We start from the raw sequence: 21750 nt of genomic DNA on the forward strand, positions 1-21750 counted from the left end.
TCTTTCTAAACAGTTCTCAGCCATGCAAATACAGGGCTGTAGTTTTAGAGTTTACCCACCACACATGTGGGTGTTTAATTGTATTCTATTTACACAATAGAAGAAAGGCGATGTGTTTGTTCTCAGCAGTGACTCTAAGTCTGCCCTGGAAATAGGTGAGAAGAGCTGAGGTTGCATTAAGGGAGTGAGAGTGCGCCATGCCTTTTTCTCTTTTCAAAATAAAACTTGCCTAAGTCTACTGGAATTGAATGCTGAGAATCCAGGGCCCCAGTCTGTCGTCGTTCTTTGTCCTGTGATCATTTAAGGAGCCCCATGAGATGGATTACTACATTCCTGCTGTTGACAGTAATGGGGCAAATATATTTTGTTGGAAATACTATTTCCACCTATTCTTGGCAAGTATTTTGCCCAGATTATATGGACTTCACATTTTCTTGGAAGAGAGAAAAATATAGCCTTAAGTAGTCGTGTATAAAGTCGGGAGAAGACAGCTGGACAAGGACAGTTTTTTATAGAGCAGGTCTAATGCAGATCCTGGATCCTTTAAGACATTTTCAAAGGAGTTTAGAATGATCATAAAATTCTTTCCAGTCCCAATACAATAACATTCCAGAAACTGTAGAGGCAAGAAGAGGATAGATGACTGCTAAAACAACAACCACCACCATGACAACTAGGGTAAAGTCATAGCCTCAAGTGTGTGAAAACCCACTGGCCCTATTTCCTCCCAGGAGGTGAGGACTTGCACCCAGTCAGTAGAAGTGACAGCCGGGGGCGGGGGGGGGGGCAGTGGGTGTGTACTGTTTGCTCCTCACGAACCCAACAGCACAAGGAGCCTTGACTCTCGCAAAGCAGAGGATTTTCTACAAGGTGAGAGTTGGGGGTCATCCCTGGAGCATAACTGCACTGCAGAAGCCTCATCTCAGCAGCGCCCCAGCCTGAGGATGAACCACGAGGGGCTGGAGGTGTTCAGCCAGCCTCACTTGCCAGGTGAGCTACGGAGAAGGCAGCATCCCGGTGGAGCGATCCGGACTTCCTAGGCATTGTCCTGGGGCCCGGTGTGGGTGCTGTGGCAGTTCCCGTCTCCTGCTCTACATCATGCCTCGTTTTGCTGTGGAGAAGGAGACTGTTACCTCTTCAGCCACGGTGGAGGAGCTTGGAGGGTCCTCTTGAACAGGTGGGTCTTGTCTGGGCTGCATCAGCCCCGAGTAGAGAGAGCACCCCCCGGGGAAGCCAGCAGCCGCAGCACCTGGCACTGTGCTGGTTCTGACCTGGGCCGGCTTTGGGGTTGGTTAGGTGACTAGATCAGACTGCACTCAATCAGGTTTGAAAGTGACCAGAGGTGCTGGCTTTGACAGCACCTATACTAAAATTGGAACGACAGTGACCAGAGAACTTTATTATTTAAGACATCACAGAGCTCTATAAGGTGGATTGAAGGAGTTTAGTAGTCAGAGAAACAGAATAACATTGGTTTGCAGGTCAACCAAGAAGGTGGTTCCATGAGCTGAGCACACAGGGAGACTGCGTGTCCCTGGGGTTCCAAGAACCAGGAGGCCTACTGCTAATGACAGTGGTAGCTTCTGTTGAACTTGCTTTCTCTCTAAGACAGTGCCTGTGAAGGGCTTAGCACTGTGTCCGGTACAGTAGATTCTTTCAATAAATAAGAGTATTATTATGCTAGTTATCTGTAATGTTTAAGGTATATCCAACCAGGCTTGCAGCAACTCACCAAACCAGTTCCAAGCCCCTGTAGATTTAGCTCTGGAACCATCCTTCCCAGGATCAGGGGTGGTAGGGCCCTGTCTTGGTCTGTTTCCTATTGTTATAACAGAATACCCACACCAGGAAGTTTACAAAGATCAGGAAGTTTACAAAGATCAGGAAGTTTACAAAGAACAGACATTTCTTTGGCTCACAGTTCTGGAGAGTGGGAAGCACAGAGCATGGCCCCCAGTCTTGCTGCATCGCAGCACGGCAGAGGATATCATGGGATGAGCAAGTGGGCTAGCTCAGGTCTCTCTCGCCTTCTTCGCAGAGCTGTTGATGACATCACAGAATCCTCACCGTCATGACCTCATCCAATCTTAATTACTTCCTATAGATCCCATCCCTTAATACAATTCACATAGGAATTGGGGGTTAGTTTCCAACACACAAACTTTTGGGGAACGCCTTCAGCTCACAACAGACCTTGGTTGGCTGTGGCTTCCTGGGAAGACATGATAGAAGGGATGGGTTGGGGGCCCGGGAGCCACTGGGCAGGCTGATGAGGCCATCGTGACTCATCACTGCCGGTGGTGGGACGAGTTACTAACCTCTTTCGACTTCAGTTGTCTAATGTTTAAAAATCCAAAAATAACACCTAACCATTTTGGGGGTTTAATGCCTGCTTAATTGGCTCATGGCGATGCATAATGGAAATTCAACCCATTTTCTTCCATCCTCTTAGCTCACCTACAGTGCTTCTCTCCTTTTCATTCTTAAACTCTCTGTACAGGAGCCTCGCATCATTAAACTTCCCTTCCTTGGGTCCTGTTTCCTTCACTTAGCCTATTAAAATAATTTCTAATAGTGTAGAAATGAATAATAATTGCTTGGAGAGTATCTTTTAAATAAAATATTTCATTTATTTGACATGTGTGTGTGGGGAGGTTGCACTTTGATTTTCTGGTTCATTCCTTAAATGTCCAAAACTGACTGGGTTGAAGCCAAGGCTGGGAGCCAGCAACTCAGTTCAAGTCTGGCATGTGGGTGGCAGGAACTCAAGTACGTGAGCTATTACATCTGCCTCGCAGGGTCTGCATTAGCAGGAAGCTGGAATTAGGAAGTGGAGGTAGGTACCCAGGTACCAGATGTGGGATGAGAGAATCTTAACCACTATGACAAATGTCTTCCCCTAAATATTAACTTTTGTTTTTTCTTTTAAAATTCTTGTTTATTTGAAAGGCAGAGTGATGGAGGGAAAGGGGGAGAGAGGGTGGGGGAGAGGAAGAGAGGGAGAGAGAGAGAAAGAGTTGTTTTTCATCCACTGGCTCATTTCCAAAATGCTTGCAACCACCAAGCCTGAACCAGCCAAAGCCAGGAGCCAGGAACTCCATTCAGGTCCCCCTTGAGTATACTCAGGCCATCGTTTGTTGCCTCCCAGGCACATTAGCAGGAAGCTAGATCAGAAGTGAAGGCAGGCCTCAATCCTGGGCACTCCAGTGCCGGATGTGTGTGTCCTAAGTGGCAGCTTAAGCTGCTGTGTCGCAAGCCTGACCCTGACCTTTGAACAGAGGAATTTGGGAGATGGCAAGCAGAGGAGAAATCTCAGACCCTGAACCTCCCTCTGTGATAACCTCTGGGAGAAGTTGAGGGCTGAAGAACCGCACAAAACACCCCTACTAGGCTGGCGCTCGACTGAAGACAAGATACTCTCCTTTCCAAGACGGGCATTGAGCTCTGACAGCTGATGGGGCAGGTGAGGGAGCCACCATCCGGGACGGCCACCGGCTCTGCACTCCCTTGTGCCTGGCACTAAATGGAAGCGCACTATGTCCTTGTAACATCTTGAAAGGAAGCTGTCCTCAGCTGAGTGACCCAGACCAGACAACTTCAGAGTAATTCCTCATTCTGGATATACCCCTATTGAAGACGGTCCTGGAGGGACTTAAGAAACGTGTGTGGGTGAAAAGAAAGAACATGATCGCTTTGTGGAGTAAAAGATGAAAGGAGAATTCACACACTTTAAATGCTTAGCACTGTCTTTGAGCGCCTTCTCTCCATGGCCTGCTAGTTAATACCCCTTTCTATTAGATCAGCACACAGCTCCTTCCCACAAATCTGCTGGGTGCTCCCTGGGTAACAAGAGGTCGGCGAGGAATGTGCGTTCACATCCTTTAATCCGGAGCTGGCTTTTGGCAGTGTTTGTGTGGACTTAACTTTAATTAATTGACTTCCTAGCGATAGAGCTCACAGTTTCTGTTTCATGGATTTTAGAAAGTTGGAATTGTTTTTTCCAGGAACTTTGAAGTCCTCTAGATCCCCTGGCCTGTGGAGGCAGGGATCATGCTGTGGCTGGCTTGGTCTCTCAGACAGTCTCTTAGCACAGTAATCACACTGCGAGTCAAGCTTGCACAAGGCTGAAGGTCCTAAGGGCAGAGGGGTACTGGGTGATGAATTGGATGGAAGTAAAAAACCCTGACCAAGTGGTGGCCTGCCAACCCCCCATCTCTTCTTCAGGAAGCCTCCTGGTATCTTCCCACTACATCACACAATTTCAGTACATGATTGAGTCATTTTTTTTTTTTTTTTGACAGGCAGAGTGGACAGAGAGAGAGAGACAGAGAGAAAGGTCTTCCTTTGCCGTTGGTTCACCCTCCAGTGGCCGCCGGGACCGGCGCACCGCGCTGATCCGAAGCCAGGAGCCAGGTACTTATCCTGGTCTCCCATGGGGTGCAGGGCCCAAGCACTTGGGCCATCCTCCACTGCACTCCCTGGCCACAGCAGAGAGCTGGCCTGGAAGAGGGGCAACTGGGACAGAATCCGGCGCCCCAACCGGGACTAGAACCCAGGGTGCCGGCGCCGCAAGGCGGAGGATTAAGCCTAGTGAGCCACAGCGCCGGCTGGTTGAGTCATCTTGAAGAAGCCTCAGCACCATCTCCTTCTCAGCCGCTATCCAGGGGCTCTGAGCCCAGCCCCATCCACCATCCCTTAATCCGCAAGGTGAATGTGACCTCCTGCTGGCAGCACAGGTTACAGGAGGGGAGGTTACTGCAGAATCCAGGCGTGTGTGATCTTGTTGGAGAAGCAGCGGGTGGGCTAGCCTGGCTCTCGCTGTGGATGGCCAGGGCACCGGCTAGGGAAGAAGATGCCCTGAGCGCGAAGTGACTCATGCTGCGTGAGTTTCACAAAGTGAGTTCTGGATCTGCAATTGCTCCCAGGGGTGTTGGTCTGTGTGCGAGGCGAGGGGCAGAAGGGAATTGAGGATCAAGCTCCTGGAAAGGCAAGGCCTGGAATCCCAGCTTCCGGAGCTGGCATTGATGGAAGACCACACCTGCAGTGTGGACAGTGCCTGCTTCTATGTGGCCCTGCTGGGAGCCACCAGGGCCTTTTCACATGCCAGCACACTGGCCAGGTGGGAGCTGCAGAGGCCACCCCCTCTGGTGTACATCCCAGTGCCTCATCATTATTGCTAATGATGGCTGAGAATGGTTAGCCACGAGAAGCAACACGTGGGCACCGCCATGGCTCGAGACGGCTCTTCTATGAGCAGTGATGGCTCTGAAGACTGATGGGAGTGCTTCTGAGGGCACATGCAGAACCGCGCTAGCAATCCTGAGCGGTGTCAGGCTGTATATCAGAGAGGGCGAGGCTCGAGTCCCTGGGACCCAGGGGGGCTGAACCCGAGAAACCTTGTGCAACGACATTACTTTAAGACTGTCTTTACCTGCCTGTAGTTGACATGGAAATAAAGGCTTTGTGTGTTGGGATAGTGGTTCAAGATTCTGAATGTAGGCTAACAGATGAGAGGGTCAGGTGGCAGACTGAGGATCTTGCTAAGTCAGCACTCGGTGGGCCCTGGGCCTGGAGGGTGGAGTGAAATGCACAGTGAGGTAGTTGATGTCCTGTGGCTTGGAGGAGGCCGGGCTGTCAGCAGCACCACTGATTCTGTGGATCCTGGCCTATGCTGCTAGTGGAGCTGTGCTGTAGATTGATTTTCCAAATACAGAACTCTAATCCAGCCAGGGTGGTAAGGGGAGGTTAGGCCAGGAGTGCAGTTCTGAGAAGATCATGTATTGGATGACTGGACACTCTGACCCAGTAACCGGGCCTCGTGAGTGGTCTGGAGAGGGTGACTGACTTTGAGTAGGGTAGGAAGTTGTGTCTCTAGAGCCCTGACAGCAAACTTAGTTCAGCAAGACACTGACACTGTTCTCCCCTGAATGGGGGAAACTGGTAAGGGTAGCTTGGGCAGACCGGCTGTGATGTGTTCTGCAGGCAAGGATAACTCTGGCACCAGGGCAATGATTGTCACTGGAGTTGGTTTTTTTTTTTTAGAAAGCTTTCATTTAATAAATATAAATTTCATAGGTATAACTTTTAGATGATAGCAGTTTTTCCCCCCATACCCGCCCTCCCACCCCCAAACCATCCTACCTCCTACTCCCTCTCCCATCCCATTCTTCATTAAGATTCATTTTTAATTGTCTTTATATACAGAAGATCAGCTCTATACTAAGTAAAGATTTCAACAGTTTGCACCCACACAGACACACAAAGTATAAAGTACTGTTTGAAGACTAGTTTTACCATTAATTCTCATAGTACAACACATGAAGGACAGAGGCCCTACATAGGCAGCAAGTGCACAGTGACCATTGACACTCTTATGTATGACATCAGTGATCCCCCCATGCTCTTGTCATGAGCTGCTAAGGCTATGGAAGCTTCTTGAGTCTACAAATAATGAAATTATTTAGACAAGGCCATAATCAAAGTGGAAGTTCTCTCCTCCCTTCAGAGAAAGGTACCTCCTTCTTTGATGGCCCCTTCTTTCCACTGGGATCTCACTCACAGAGATCTTTCATGTAGGTCATTTTTTTTGCCACAGTGTCTTGGCTTTCCATGCCTGAAATGCCCTCATGGACTTTTTAGCCAGATCTGAATGCCTTAAGGGCTGATTCTGAGGCTAGAGTGCTGTTTAGGGTGTTTGCCATTCTATGAGTCTGCTGTGTGGCCTGCTTCCCATGTTTGGAACATTCTCTCCTTTTTAAATTCTATTATTATTAGCAAACACTTGGTCTTATTTATGTGATTCCTTTGACACTTATTCCTTTCTTTATGATCAGTTATGAATTTAAGCTGATCACTTTAACTAGTAAGGTGGTATTAGTACCTGCCAATTTAATGGGATCTGAAGTCTTATGGCAAGTTTTTAGCTTTACCCTTAGGGGTAAGTCCGAGGAAACACATCACCGGAGATTTAGAGCATGAGCCAGTTGGCTGATTGGGGAAGGCGTCTGCTTTTCTTTCCTGGAAGGGCTTGTCATCAAAACTGGTTCCTTTAGCTGAGCAAATACCTCTGCTTCTTGGGGCTTCTTTTTGGAAGGAAGACTCCAGGGATGGGAGAAACACTCCTCTCCTATGTAGATGGATGGCTTGGAGTCACTTAATTTTAGTATTAAAACAATCCTACCTTCCTTGGCAGCACAGAATCATCCCATGCTACCCGGTGCGGATCGTCGGAAGCCAACAGATGTGCGCTCCCATTCACTTTACGATTGTCTTTAGTGCTAGTGCAGCACTCTGAGGAGGCTTCTGAGACTTTTGAGCAGTCAGTAGTTCCTCTTACTAGCTGTGCTCAGGTGAAGAGGTGGAGGAGCCCACCCAGACAAGAAGGACAAATTAGAAAAAAAGCTTGCAGTTCATCTTCACGAATTGATTATAAAATGCCTCAAGTAGAAAATAGGACCTGGTTTGAAAAATAAAAATATCCTATGGTTTAAATCACTGGGCTGTCTCCATCCTCAGCCTGTAGTGATGATTTCTGAACCCTATCTTTCCTTTCACAGCCCTTGTGAAATGACTCCAGGCCATACATGAATCACTTGCGGAAGGTGATTGGTGGATAAAATCAGAGATGTAACTCCCACCTGCAGGAGAAATGGAAGTGGCATTGTCAAGACCCAGAAACTTGGTTGAAAAGCCTTCTTCCTCAGAGTCACAGAAGCCAGTGGCGGCTTCTCTTCAGCCACAGGACCAACAGTGGGCTGTGGTCTTGTTTCCAGTGTTTAATTACTGTTGGAAGTCCATCTAACTGTGGGTTCATTTTTAATACATGATCTTCTGAAATGTCATACAGTCACACCTTCCAAAGGGTCACCCAGGCTGTGATCGGATCAGTTAGCCCATGCTCAGCAAGTGCAGCACACACAAAGGATGCCTGTAAGACCATCAGTCTGCATGTGGTGATCAGAGACTTTGTTCCGGTTTTTGCCAGAATCAATGCATCTTTGCAGATTACTGCCGCCTGCTGGAAAGCCCAGGGAATTACAGTATCTCTGGGTCTGACTTTACCCCTTTTTTCCCATTGATCGTTAACCTTGGAGCATCTTAGGTTATCTGTAAACTGTTTTTGAAATAGAGATTTGTGTGCAGCAGGTTATTGAGGCACATGCTTGGGAAAAACACCTGTGAGGGACTAAGAGCAACAAGAATGAGTAGGAGATGAAACTGAGCGTCAGGTGTTTGAGGTTGAGGCCTTAGCCTATCCTGCCAGCAGTTGGGGACCTGTGATTAGGGCAGGGGGCCAGGGGTTTGTGTGGCGGCAACACCCAGTCGTTGGAGGCAGGCTCTCCCTGGGGTGGGGTGCCTCGGGCAAGGCTGTGAACCCTCAACAGTCACATTCTTTTCACCTGGGGCATTGGATTGCTTGATTCTGATAGGATGGGCAGACGTGGAGAGAGAATCGAAGCAGCACAAGGCCAGACTGATGGTGAAGAGGCTCCTTAATCAAGGTAGGAGGTAGAAGTTTGCTCCTGTTAGCAGAGCCTGGGTAACTTGTTACTCCCCATAGTTGGTGGCTTACAACAAGGAAAGTAACCTATTATTACTCAGGATGTCTGTGTGTGAGGAATCCCTCAGTGGCTTGGCTGGGGGGTGGGGTTCTCTTGGAGGGTACTGTGTGCATACCATCAGATGGTGGTTGAAGTAGCTGGGGACTGGCCACGCTGCACTCCCAGGGCCTCCTCTCCATGTGGTCCCTCTCTCTGGCTTTGCTTGACCCGCCTCATGGCCTGGCACCTCATACACAGAGGCTTGGGGCCTCACAGGTGAGGCCCCCCACCCCACCCCATACAGACTGGAAGCCTCAGAAGCCTTCCATGTTCTGTTTGGAACAGGGATGTGGAGTCTGGTGGTTGGGGAGGAGAGACCGCATCTGTAAGACCATGTAGCATGGGACATTTACAAGTCTGGTGGGAATTAATCCAGTGAGAAAGACCTTCAAAATAATGATCTAACTCATATCTCCTCACATATATTTTATGTACATATATGCTCAGTGAGTAGAAGTTCAGTGCAGAATACCATTATAAGGAACTAGACATAGATAGGCAATGCAGTGTCGCATCTTCTCCCAAGTACTGTGTATGAAGGCAGAGGAGACACTGGTTAATCAGAGCTATTCCTGGTCTCCAAAGCCAGTTGAATGAATTCCGCAGTAGTATTTGTTGATTTTCAGCCTATGTTTTACAGACCAGAAGGCACAGAGCTCAGCAGTTCCCTTTCTTGCCAAGGCGCTAGCAAACAGCGAAGTCAGTGTTGTGTTTTCGGCATTGTGGTGGCAGAAGTACTACTGGCTTCCCCTGCCTTAGATGAAAACATGCAGTCACCACCCTGGGGGTATGGGCCTCAAATTCAGGTTCAAGCCTGGTGTTCACTTTGATGTCAGGGAAATCGTGTTAGCTCTGAGTGGAACACATAGCCGGATTAGTCTGATGAGCACTAATGGGTTTGTTTGCATGGTGTTGAGTTGATGTTTCCTGAGAGCAAAACACGAATACTTCTGTATGGTGAAATGCAGGAAGCAGAACCCAGCTCGTGCCTGAGGGTTTTGCTCTTTGCTGACGGGATTCAGACATCTTCAGCGCCCTTGTCATTCCATCTCATTCTTCGGAGGCCGCTCTGGGGGAGCGTGATTGCCGCACCCTGCTGGACAGCGTTGTGGAGGCGAGCCCACAGTCGGCATTTGTTCTGAGGGAACAGAGAGATGAGGTTTAGATTAGGAATCCTCCAAATCATGCTTTTCAAAAAGCTTCTGAATTGTTTTATTATAACATCTTTTGGTTGGGATAGGAAAGCCTGTTTAATTTACAATATGTTGCTATCAAGTGTACGCTATACAATTCAGATGATAATAAATGGGACTCCGAAGGCTTTTATGATGCAGAACATTTTTTAGCAGTGCTTGGCAGTATAATCAATGTTGTTTTCACAACTTAAAGAAAAAAAAAGCACTTGATGGAAAACTGCTATGTGAGAATGACATTGTATTCTAGTGCAGCACATCTTTAAAAATAGCTTTTAAAAGAAGTGATTAAAACCTCAAAGATATGAAGCTATCTTCCAGTGGTTACATGATGGCTATCTGTATATTTTAAACTATGTTCCAATGCTGGATGTATGAAAAGAGAATAATTTTCATTGTTGGGCAGTTATTACATGTTTGCCTCTCTAAAGAAAGGCTTCTCAACTCTGTGTCTTTTTGAGGCCGGAGTACCGAGTTGGAAGATAGGTTTGTATATTTATCGCAACCCTCACAACTGTCCTCAGTTTAGTCTCTGACTGATTCCAAGTCAGGAGCTCCCTGGGTCCAAGCATTGTTTGTCCTAGTGCCTAGAAGCTCACCAAGGGCGAGTCTTGGGAGTATAATCAGTGGTGCTGATACGCGTCTGGATGCTTCCCCTAGTACCTTCAAAGCCTAGGTTAACAGGGAAAACGAAAAATGGCAAAAGAAAGGGGTGCAAAAGAAAGAAGAAAGGTGTTGCTTCCAGTATTGCCCAGAGATATCCAGGTTCCACTGGAACCCCACACCCGGCTGATCCCATCCTTCCTGTTACCCTTTTTTTTTGTTTCTGTTTAAAGCCAAAATAAAAGTTTCCCCAATGCCTCTCTGACGTCTTCCTGTCGCTTTCCTCAGAAATTGGCCTTCCTCCACTGTTCTCCTTCCCACTTTCCCCGTGGAGCGCCACGGTGTGGTAAACATGTGTCTTTACAACGTCAAGAACCTCTCCTCCATGCCTTGGCTTCCCACACCACGTCCTGTTTTAGGAAAGGAGTCCAAGTACCCATCTTTCCTGTGGTGAACAGAGCGCAGTGGGGACCCAGCTCCCCTGTACTGGGGTTCAGACATCTCATTTAATGATGAGAGAGGCCTTAGTTTTCTAAGACAGGAGGGGTACAGAGCGGGACATGTGTAGAAAGCAGAATGGGACGCGGAGGTGGAGCAGCACTGACTCAAGTCTTTACTTGTCCATGCTGTGTCAAGTGCATGCAGTCCACTTGTAAGCCCTGTGTGTGTTTTCATTCCTGTAAATCCTGCCATTCTTCTCTGCTTACTGAGAAGTTGGAACTGGTCCACAGTCTTCTTTCTGCTCACATCCTGTCCTTGACCTGGAGACAGCAGTTCCAGTAAGGTCAACCTGGCCCAGATTTGGTTTTCTGTTCTTAGTCCTTCTGATTCAGCGTATCTGCAGGTGCACTTCTCTTCAGCCATTGTTTCCCAGGGTCACACTTTAGATCTTCAATTACCCAGAGCACCAGAGTTTTATTTGATTTCTAATTATTCGTAAGACTCCGTGATAGAAGGAAGGAAATCTTCTGTCTGCTGGTTCACTCCCCAAATGCCTGCAACAGTCGGGGCTGAGCCAGACCAAAGCCAGGAACCTGGGACTCAGCTGAAGCCTCCTCCCACAGCCAACTGCTTTAGCTGTCTCCTGGTGCCTCTCTTTGTGCGTCAGCAGGAAACTGGATCAGAAGCGGAGGCGGGACTTGATCCCCTGCACTCTGATATGGGAAGTTGGCATCCCAGTCCACAGCTTAACCCACTGCACCACACACCTGCAACACCTGCCCCCCAGTGTCAGAACCGTCCATCCTACCAGCTCCCTCTTGCTCATTCCAGTGTCGTCTTTATAAGCTCCTTGAGCTGCACTGTGGTTTGTAACCCTTCATTTTCAGCTGGGCTGTCAGCCGCTCCCTCCCCGTCCTGCTTTCTCTGGGGCTCCACGTGGACAGTCACAGCCACTGACTCATGAAAGCCCTCATCTCCCTGTAAGCCTGTCCTTTAGCTGCACCCAACTCAAGTCTGGATCAATGCTAACTCCATGTCCTCTGCGTTCATTCTTTGGGATCTCAGGACAGCTAGAGAAAATCACGATTCCCATGTGGATGCCCAGAATTTCTGGACGGTCTTTGTACTTGGGTCTGGCCTGATTGCTCTCCCATTCCTCTCAGTGGTGATCTCAAAATGTTAACCCTTTCTCTGCCTAGACCCTGCCTGCCTTATTGCAGGGATCTTGTTTCTGTGTTCAGTGGGACAGGGAGACAGTGGTGCTGCTCCACTTTCCATTCTGCTTTTCACAACTGTCTCTCTGTGTACCCACTCCTGTCTTTGAAAACTAAGGCCTCTCTCAGTGGTAAACCTCTTCTTGCTCCTAGCTTCCCCTCTCCCTTTCTGAGCCATGCCTGTTCAGTGAATAGTCTTGCATTCCTCATTTCCTTGTCAGCCTTTGACCTTTGGCAGTCTGGTTTCTACTGCTGTTTTCTTTCTTTCTTTTTTTTTTTTAACTTTTATTTAATGAATATAAATTTCCAAAGTACGATTTATGGATTACAATGGCTTCCCCCACATACCGTCCCTCCCACCCACTACCCTCCCCTTTCCCACTCCCTCTCCCCTTCCATTCACATCAAGATTCATTTTCGATTATCTTAATATACAGAAGATCAGTTTAGCATACATTAAGTAAGGATTTCAACAGTTTGCTCCCACACAGAAACATAAAGTGAAAAATAATAGATGATTTTTTTTAAATGATGATGAAATCAGATCAGACCTATTGTCATGTTTAATCCCAGTGAGAGTCAAGTTGGGAGTTGATAATTTCTTTCTTTTTTTTTTTTTTTTTTTTTTTACAGAGGATCAGTTTAGTATACATTAAGTAAAGATTTCAACAGTTTGCACCCCCATAGAAACACAAAGTGAAATATATTGTTTGAGTACTCGTTATAGCATTAAATCTCAATACACAGCACATTAAGGACAGAGATCCCACATGAGGAGTAAGTGCACAGTGACTCCTGTTGTTGACTTTACCAATTGACACTCCTGTCTATGGCATCATCTACTGCTGTTTTCTAAAACTGCATTGGCAGGTGTCTTGTTGCCAGAGCTGATGGACTGAAGGGGCCTGACTTGACACAGTTGACATTCTCCGTGAGACTTTGTTTTCCCCTCACTTGTGACAGCACATCCCCCTGCATTGTCTTTTATCCTTCCATCTACTCCCCTGTGGTCTTTCTCTTAGACTCTCTTGCAGCCATCCGTTCCTTGAATCACGATTGTTCAGAGGTTGTCAGAAGCACTCTTGGTGTTCGTGGAAGACTTCTAAATCTGTGTGTCTGGATGCCCAGACCCAGCCTTTCTCCTGCTGTTCAGACCCCCATAGCTAAAAGCTTGCTGGACATCTCCAAGTGGAAACCACCCAGGCAACTCAAATCCATCATGTTCAAAAATAGTGTATCCTTGCTACCCACATCATATTTTTTTTAATAAGACAATCTTCCACTGAATTGTACACTTTCAAAGAGTGACTTTTTTATTATTTGACAGGCAGAGTTAGACAGTGAGAGAGAAGAGAGACAGAGAGAAAGATCTTCCTTCTGTTGGTTCACCCCCCAAATGGCCGCTACAGCCGGCGTGCTGCACCGATCTGAAGCCAGGAGCCAGGTACTTCTTCCTGGTCTCCCATGCGGTGTAGGGGCCCAAGCACCTGGGCCATCCTCCACTGCCTTCCTGGGCCACAGCAGAGAGCTGGACTGGAAGAGGAGCAGCTGGGACTAGAACCAGCACCCATATGGGATGCCAGCACCACAGGCAGAGGCCAGACCCAAGTACAAGTGAGCCACGGCGCCGGCCCCCAGCCCAGCTCATCTTGTCCCTAACTCGCTTTATTTTCAGGTTAGTCTAAACAGATTGCAGAATTATTGACCTGGTCATGGGTTTTGAAATTCAAGAGGCTTCCTACACTGTTTCTCTCCCTCTACTCCATCCAATCACTAGGTCCTGCTGATCCCATCTCCTGGACATTTCTCTCCCATGTCCTCTGCTGTTGTTGACACTCAGGTCTTCAACGTCTCTCAAACATTGTGTCTTCAGTCCTTTCTCCCGCTTCTGCACTTGCTCTGTGGTCACCTGTCAGGTCCACCAGAGTGTTTATCTGGAGTAACCCTTGAGCCCAGCCCTTCGTCTCCCTAATCTTCAGTGTCTCTTCATCCCATGGAGCCATGCTATTCAATATGGGGGCCATCAGCCCTGTGAGGTTCCTGGGCACTTAAGTGTGGCCAGCTGGATGGAGTGTTAGAAAAATAGACACACATTTTGAGAAGTACAAGTTGAGTTGATACTCCTTTGGGATGTATTCAGTTAACTAAAATGTATCATGAATTCTGCCCATTTCCTCTTTTGAAAAAAGAGATTCAGGATGAGCTCAAAGGCTTCTTGACCTTTGTGACCTTGATGTCATCAGGACATAGTTTAGTCTCATGCCCCTAGGCTGGGCTGGGGGCCTTGGAGCACCACTGAGTCGCAGCAGTAGAGGTTTTCATAGACCCGGGCTAGGGAAGAGCTGAGCTCCCTATAAGACACGACGAAGTGCCAGCACCTGGGACATGGCTTCCCAGCTCTTTACTGTGAGCGTGTGTGGAGTGGGGATGTAAGCTCGGTTGTTGTTCCTCAGGAAATCATGATGAGATCGGCTGTCGTGACACTGCTGTGCACTTTTATTCTTAATACCGAAGAAAAAATCCTCAGGGAGCTTGGGTGACACAACTGGGGCCAGGGGGTGCCAGCTCAGAGAGCCCGGATCTGTGCTCTCACAGCTATACCTTTGGTCGGGAGACTCCGGCTTCCCACCTGGCCATGATCTGGGCCAACTCCCCCCACCCTTGCCTGTTTCTATTTAGGGGAGATCTCCTAAGGGATTCCCAGGGAATGACCTTGAGTGACCTCTCCGCGGAAGAAGGCAGGAGGTTCTAGTCTGTGCTTGTCAATACCGCCCCATCCTTTGTGCTTCCCTAGAGTCTCTCAGATTTGTCACGTTGTCATTTTTCCTTTTCCGAAAGTGACAGTTCCCTGGAGAGTTTTCACTCCACGTATCTCTTGACCTTTCTCTGAGAGGTTGTTTCTCATTTCACTGCCAGCTTGCTGTGTGGCCCTTTTTTATTTGCAAGTTTTCGGGATGAGTTTCGGGATGAGTGCTTTCTTCCGTGAACTCCTGTACCTCAGGCTGTATTTTACTCTGGGGCCAAGTCTCACTTGTAAAAGAGAAGCTTACAGCCAGGATAAGACGAAATAATCACCTCCCATATAGTTTCCTGCAACCTCTTGGATTGGATTTTCATATTTCAAGTTTAACGCGTGTTGGATGATTGGGGATTTCTCTTTATGTTTTCTAGGCACTTTCACTGCACCTGAGCGTTCTGCTTCGCTCGTTGATATTATTGCAGAAATAGCAAACCCCAGAGCATTTTCCATGGGCTTTGCTTTCTATTTTATTTTTGTGACATAAAAAGTCCAACATTAATAGAAAATCACAAGTATGTGTTATTTATATTTTACACTTCCTAGTTTGAAGAGCCACTGACTTAAGTGGATATGACACCAAGAGCCCTGTATGTAGTGATACATTCTAAAATCAGAAGAAAAAGTAGTGTGGAGAAAAAAATATCTTGATGAGTTCAGCCAAGATTTGTTCTTGAAGTTTTAATGGTGGAGAAAATATTTTACCAAGTCTAATTTAAAATAAATAAATAACCTTATTTGTTGAAATGTAGTCAAGGTACACTTCAATTGTGGCACTTGATTAAGTTCTAAATAAATAGGAAAGTGTATATTCAATATGGACAATGACCTGGTCATTTAATAGACAGGAAGAGAGAGAAGCAAAAACCAAACCCATCCTTTCCCCCTACATTGTAGAAAGTTCTATACAACTCATCCTGGAATCTGTCACATTTTTTGGGAAAGTGAGGAAATTTGTCACCCTCCAGTTCTCACTATGGAATGAGTGGAATCTGATGAAGATGGTGAGAAGTGTCAGGCCAAGACCTGTTTGAGTTGGGCTGAGGACCCTGTAATTGTTCTAAGAATCAAACAATCACTCCAAAGACAAAGTGAGACAAGAGGGTCCCCTCGGTTTATGTCCTTTGTTCCTAGGAGCTTGGGGAAGGTGTTAGTCTCCTCCTGCTGCTGCTGCTGTAGTTAATGTCACCAACACAGCAGCTAACGGATGCAGATCTACTGTTGTCCTACTGGGAAGGGCGGAAGTTGGAGTCGGGCTCAGGGATGAGTGCAGGGTGTTGGCCAGCCTCCCTCCTCCTGGAGGTTCTCAGGGGACTATCTACTTCTTTGCCTTTGCCAGCTTGGAGGCTCCTGCGCTCCTGGGCTCTTGGCTCCTTCCTCCCCTCCAGAAACAGTTGTGAGTTATCTTCTGCCCGCTCCGACCCCTCCTTGGGCCTTTCTGGTTTCCATCTCTGACTTCGACTTTTGTGCATGTCTCCTGTAAGCACAGTCATGATCTCCCAGTCTTGGCGTGTTTAGCTGATGCACACCTGCCAAGTCCATCTTTGTGATGTGAGAGAGTAAGTCCCGGAGATTAAGATGTGACAGCGCTGGGGGCACAGCCCCTCACATACAAAAGCTCTGTGACCCTTTGAACAACTTTTGCCAGGTTTCCGTTCAACACCGAAGCAGAGGCCCTGGAGTCGGCAGACTCTTTTCTCGTATCTGGGAAAGAGGTGTGAAAGGAACCGTAGAAGTATATCCACTAGCATGTTTCTAATATTTACGCCACCTCGTCTCACAGGCTTCGCCGGTGAAGGGTTATTTATGGCGTTTGGACTTAGGAACTTAGCATTGAAACTTACTTCACTGCGTGCGAGAGAAAACCAGGGCGGAAAGATCTAGATGCTGTGGTATAAATTCTAGGAGCGCTTTACTCTTTTTGGACTTCTTCCCAGCAAAAACAACATTTTCCATTTTGCATTTATAGTCTGTGCCATTTTGAAAATGACTTGTCAAGGTTTCTCGAGGCCGGTCAATGAATTCCAAATGTTCTTATGGATGGGACTAGATTAATTTTTACGCTGGGACTGTTTCAGAAGCATTAAATCAAGATGCAGATGGCTTTCTCAACTGTCCAGTTCTTCCTCAGATGCCACATTCTATACTGATCTTCTAACTAAAAAGTTGGGGGCATGCAAGGAAAGAGTACTTGGGAGTGACAGAGGGGCCACTGAGTTCCCCAAACACTGCTAGCAACCGTCACCGGTGGTCTGGGTAACAGAGGGCAAAATGAACTGAATGGCTACAGTCTGTGGCTGCTCTGTGTCCACCCAACACCCAAGGTGGTTTCAGAGGTCAGGAGGTCATCTCCATGGGCCTCGAGAGGTTCTCTCAGTCAGCACGGCCCATGGGACCCACAGGAGCTCCACACTTTTCATTCAGTCCCAGAGCAGTCCCCAAGCTGAGGTTTTGTTCTGAGCTGCTCACCTTCCACAGTGTGACTCTGTGGGGTTGTAGCGCAAGTGACCGTTGCTGGTTCTTGAAGAAGGAAAGAGATTAGGACAGCATCCCACCAGTACCGATCCATGACGTACTCACGAGGGTGCCAGACATGTCATTCCCTCTTCTGAGGACTCACCATAGGTGCTGTCATTGTGAAATAAGCCCTGGAAAGACCTCGTTATGTTAGCATCTCATTGTTATAAAATTTTTACTAAAATAGTTGAACGTAGTTCTTAAAATGCCAACAATCTCTGCGAGTGAGATCCCAGTGGAAAGAACAGGTCTTCAAAGAAGGAGGTACCTTTCTCTGAAGGGAGGAGAGAACCTCCACTTTGACTATGACCTTGTCTAAACAAGATAAGAATCGGAGAACTCAGAGGGCTTCCATAGCCTTGGAAACTCATGACTGGAGCATATGGAGATTACTGATGCCATAGACAGGAGTGTCAATTGGTAAAGTCAACAACAGGAGTCACTGTGCACTTACTCCTCATGTAGGATCTCTGTCCTTAATGTGCTGTGTATTGAGATTTAATGCTATAACGAGTACTCAAACAATATATTTCACTTTGTGTTTTTATGGGGGTGCAAACTGTTGAAATCTTTACTTAATGCATACTAAACTGATCCTCTGTAAAAAAAAAAAAAAAAAAAAAAAAAAGAAATTATCAACTCCCAACTTGACTCTCACTGGGATTAAACATGACAATAGGTCTGATCTGATTTCATCATCATTAAAAAAAAAATCATCTATTATTTTTCACTTTATGTTTCTGTGTGAGAGCAAACTGTTGAAATCCTTACTTAATGTATACTAAGCTGATCTTCTGTATATTAAGATAATCGAAAATGAATCTTGATGTGAATGGAAGGGGAGAGGGAGTGGGAAAGGGGAGGGTAGTGGGTGGGAGGGACGGTATGTGGGGGAAGCCATTGTAATCCATAAATCGTACTTTGGAAATTTATATTCATTAAATAAAAGTTAAAAAAAATGCCAACAATGCCCATTCTTTTTTTTTTTTTAAGGTAAATGAGAAATTTTTATTTGGTTTGTTTGCTTGCTTCTGTCCTTATAAATCAAGTTAGGGATTTGAGTTTCAGACAGTCATAAGTGTATTTTCTTCGCATTAAAGTCCATGTTTTTCTTGAGCAACATTGTTTTTGAGTGCCTGTGTTGAAGCTAGTTCATATGGATAGTGGTATTTCTTTCTCAGGTATTCTGAGAATTGGTTGTTATCTATTATTAGTACCTGCTGTTGTTGAAAATGCAGATAATCAGAGGCTTTCATACTTTTTACTGTGATCACATTAAGAACAACATTTTCTAGTGTATTCTAGGTCATATGAATACTACAATTACATATGTATATAATCTTGGAGTAAAGGTTTCATGGAAAATTTGCTCTTCCTATAACTCTTCTGTTTTCTGTTTTATTGTATTAAGAAAGTACTTGTCATGACCCACTAAATTGATTTCATGAGCAGTAGTGTGAAAAATGCTGTGTTGTTAAATGATACAAAAATCCATTTATTTTGAGTCAAAAAGAACACTTGGGCAGTGCAAATTAATTGCCTGGACATATTCAGTTACACAAAGATTAAAAGTTAAATCCTTGAGTCATGAAGAAGATGGCTCAAATTTTCATTAAACTCATTTTTGGTAGGCTTACAGTGACTTTCGGAATAATGAAGCTTGGCAACCCACCCTATGAATAAATTATAGTTTTTAACAAGATGCTGAGGCCGCTCACCCGGACACTGTCGATGCAATAGAGCTGGAGGCGGCTGCTGCTTATACACACCTGTGGCTAATTTCTAGCACACAGAGATTCACATCAAGGATGTGAACCCAAGCTAAATGTGTATATCCAAGCAAGTCGAATGTTAGTATTTTTCTGTTTGTCGTTTGTGACCCAGAAAATAAAAACAGAGAAGTTACAGGGGTGACACATTTTTCTTTGGGAGTAGTATCAAGATTATTTCCAGCTGGTGGAAGCTTCAACAGCTAAGCTTCTCCACTGGGTCAGAGGGAAAGATATCGTTCAGAAAGGTTAGCTTTTGACCAGTGGAGGGGACATTTGCATTTCCACATGAGCTGAACATGGGCTAGAGAGGGCTGATGGTCACCTTTTTACATCTAAGCCCAGGAAAGCGCGTTTGTGTCTTTATTGTGTAACTCAGACTTGAAACAGGACCAGACTGTATGGAGTGCCACAGCTAACCGCACTCCTGTTTCCTTGCCGGCTGTCACTTTGAGACCATGTCCCTCTGTACGAGACGGCTTTGGGTTTCCCCTCAGCTCCTCGCTGCTACTTCTGCTTTGGAAGCACCCTAGGCACAGCTGCTCTCCCCTCATCTGTCTATGGCCCGGCCCAGTCACTGCTGGGAAGAAGTGAAGCTGTAGTCGTGGCTGGTGGTTTGTGGCCGGTGGACATTCCTTCCCCACGTATAATATAAAGCATTCCTGCTGCAGGAACACATTTTTCTTACCTTACTCCTCCATCACATTTTCACTGAATATAAATAACTTCAATTCATCTTCACTTTTTTATTGCCTTAGTTGCTGCTTCTAAATGCATTTTGCATGAACTGAAGAGTTTGCTAAGTGGGTGACCTTCACATCCCTGTCCAGGAGAAAATACGAAATGAGACCTGGGTTGACCATTTTAAATGGAAGAGCTGTAGCTGGAAGAAAAATAGCTCCTCCAAACCTTTGAAGTGGAGTTGATGAGTCACAGAGAGCTCGGGGCAAAGCACCTCTCTCTCAATGATTTTGCTGAGTTTCCTGACAGGTTTTTAGGTTCTAGGCTTCAAAAAGGAAGTCCCTTTATGTGAATGATGAATGGGAAATCATGTTTTCTGGGGGCCAGGGCCACTGCATCTGTACTTACTCAAGTGACACAACCTATACCGCCACTTTGTTTATGAAATCATCGTTGAGTTCTTACAAAGTATGTGACGTGGTCACAGACACGTAGACACATACAATACATACACTGTATACCGTTGTTCCCTTTGTACCCATGGGTGATTGGTTCCAGGGCTTCTGGGGATACCAAAATCTAAGGATGCTCAAGTTCTCTGTATAAAGTGGTGCAGTGTTCGCATGTAATCTATGCGACCATCCCATACGCTGGAAGTCATCTCTTGATTCCTTATAATACTCAGTACAAAGCAAGTGCTATGTACAAAGTTGTTTCACTCGTATTGTTTAGAGGGTAATGGTAAGAAAAAAAAAGTTTGTACATCTTCAGTACAGACACACATTTTTTGCTAGATATTTCCCATTAGCAGTGTTGAATCTGTGGTTGAATCCAGAGATTATGTATCTCTTCCAGTAATGAAGTAATGAGAGAAAGAGGAACCAGGAGAGTGGTAGGCAGGCCAGTCCACTCAACTACGGTGACCTTTGCCTGAATCCTGTCGCAGTGGAGGGGAAGAGTTCTGGGAGCCTGTGCAGAGCCCTGAGGTGGGAAACGGAGGCATCTCAAAGACACAGCAAGGTCCACGTGGCTGCTGCTAACTGGTACACCTGAGGCAACAGAAATGGGAAGTGGGGAACCTGGGGGACTTGTTGTACAGGTCAAACTATACTTCCCAAAGTACGTCGACTTGAAATTGAAGTTGAACTATGTGTCCTGATGAGTTTTTTTCTTGTCATATCTGATAACTTTTTTCCCCACCTTCCCTCCCTCCCTTCCTTTCTCTGTGTGCATGGTCTTCATTTGATAACAGAATTAGGTTCATTTGTTTCAGGTTCTTTTCCTTGTCCTCACTGCTTTAATTTTAGTGTTGGATGTGTAGGATATTACTTTGCCTCCAAAGTCAAAGCTGTGCAAAATGATATACTCAGGGAAACATCATTCCTTCCTGTACGCCTTCTAACAGCACCACTCTTGTTGGCCAACTTCGCCGTCTTCTGGATTCGCTGTTCTTAAGTGTTGTGTTGTGTTTGATTTTTTTAAATGATAAGAAAACAGATGTAAACTTTTCCTACTTTCTCTTCTTTATTATGCACATTTAGCATTACACATGTGTTCTCTTGTATGTTGCTTTCCCCACTTAATATCTCCTGAAAATGCCTAGCAGTTTATGGAGGTTTCTCATTCTTTGTAGTAGTTGTGTTGCATTCCACTGTATGTAGTACAATAGGTTATTCAATAATCTCCTGTGCTTGAACATTGAGGAAGTTTACAGTATCTTACACTGAACAAGTAGTACTGTAAATGAATGACTTTTTAGAAGTTTTTATTTATTTATTTAGAGGCAGAGTTACAGACGAGCAAAAGGTCTTCCATCTGCTGGTTGACTCCCTAAACTGCTGTGACAACCAGAGCTAAGCTGATCTGAAGCCTGGAGCCAGGAGCTTCTTCTGGGACTCCCACGTGGGTGCAGGGTCCAAACACTTGGGCCATCTT

The 21750-nt window shown here is 46.1% G+C and overlaps 1 protein-coding gene across 2 annotated transcripts in view; it reads left to right on the forward strand.

Annotated features, from left to right (window-relative positions):
- The first annotated feature begins 796 nt into the window (after positions 1–796).
- CTXN3 (cortexin 3) overlaps positions 797–21750 on the forward strand; it is a 70813-nt gene continuing 49859 nt past the window's right edge. For both annotated transcript variants that reach the window (XM_051843379.2, XM_051843378.2), the window contains exon 1: positions 797–1177. The gene's annotated coding sequence lies outside the window, so the exon portion shown is untranslated. The remainder of the gene's footprint in view (positions 1178–21750) is intronic.

Source organism: Oryctolagus cuniculus, chromosome 6 (genome assembly GCF_964237555.1).
Source record: "Oryctolagus cuniculus chromosome 6, mOryCun1.1, whole genome shotgun sequence".
Classification (NCBI taxonomy): Eukaryota; Metazoa; Chordata; class Mammalia; order Lagomorpha; family Leporidae; genus Oryctolagus; species Oryctolagus cuniculus.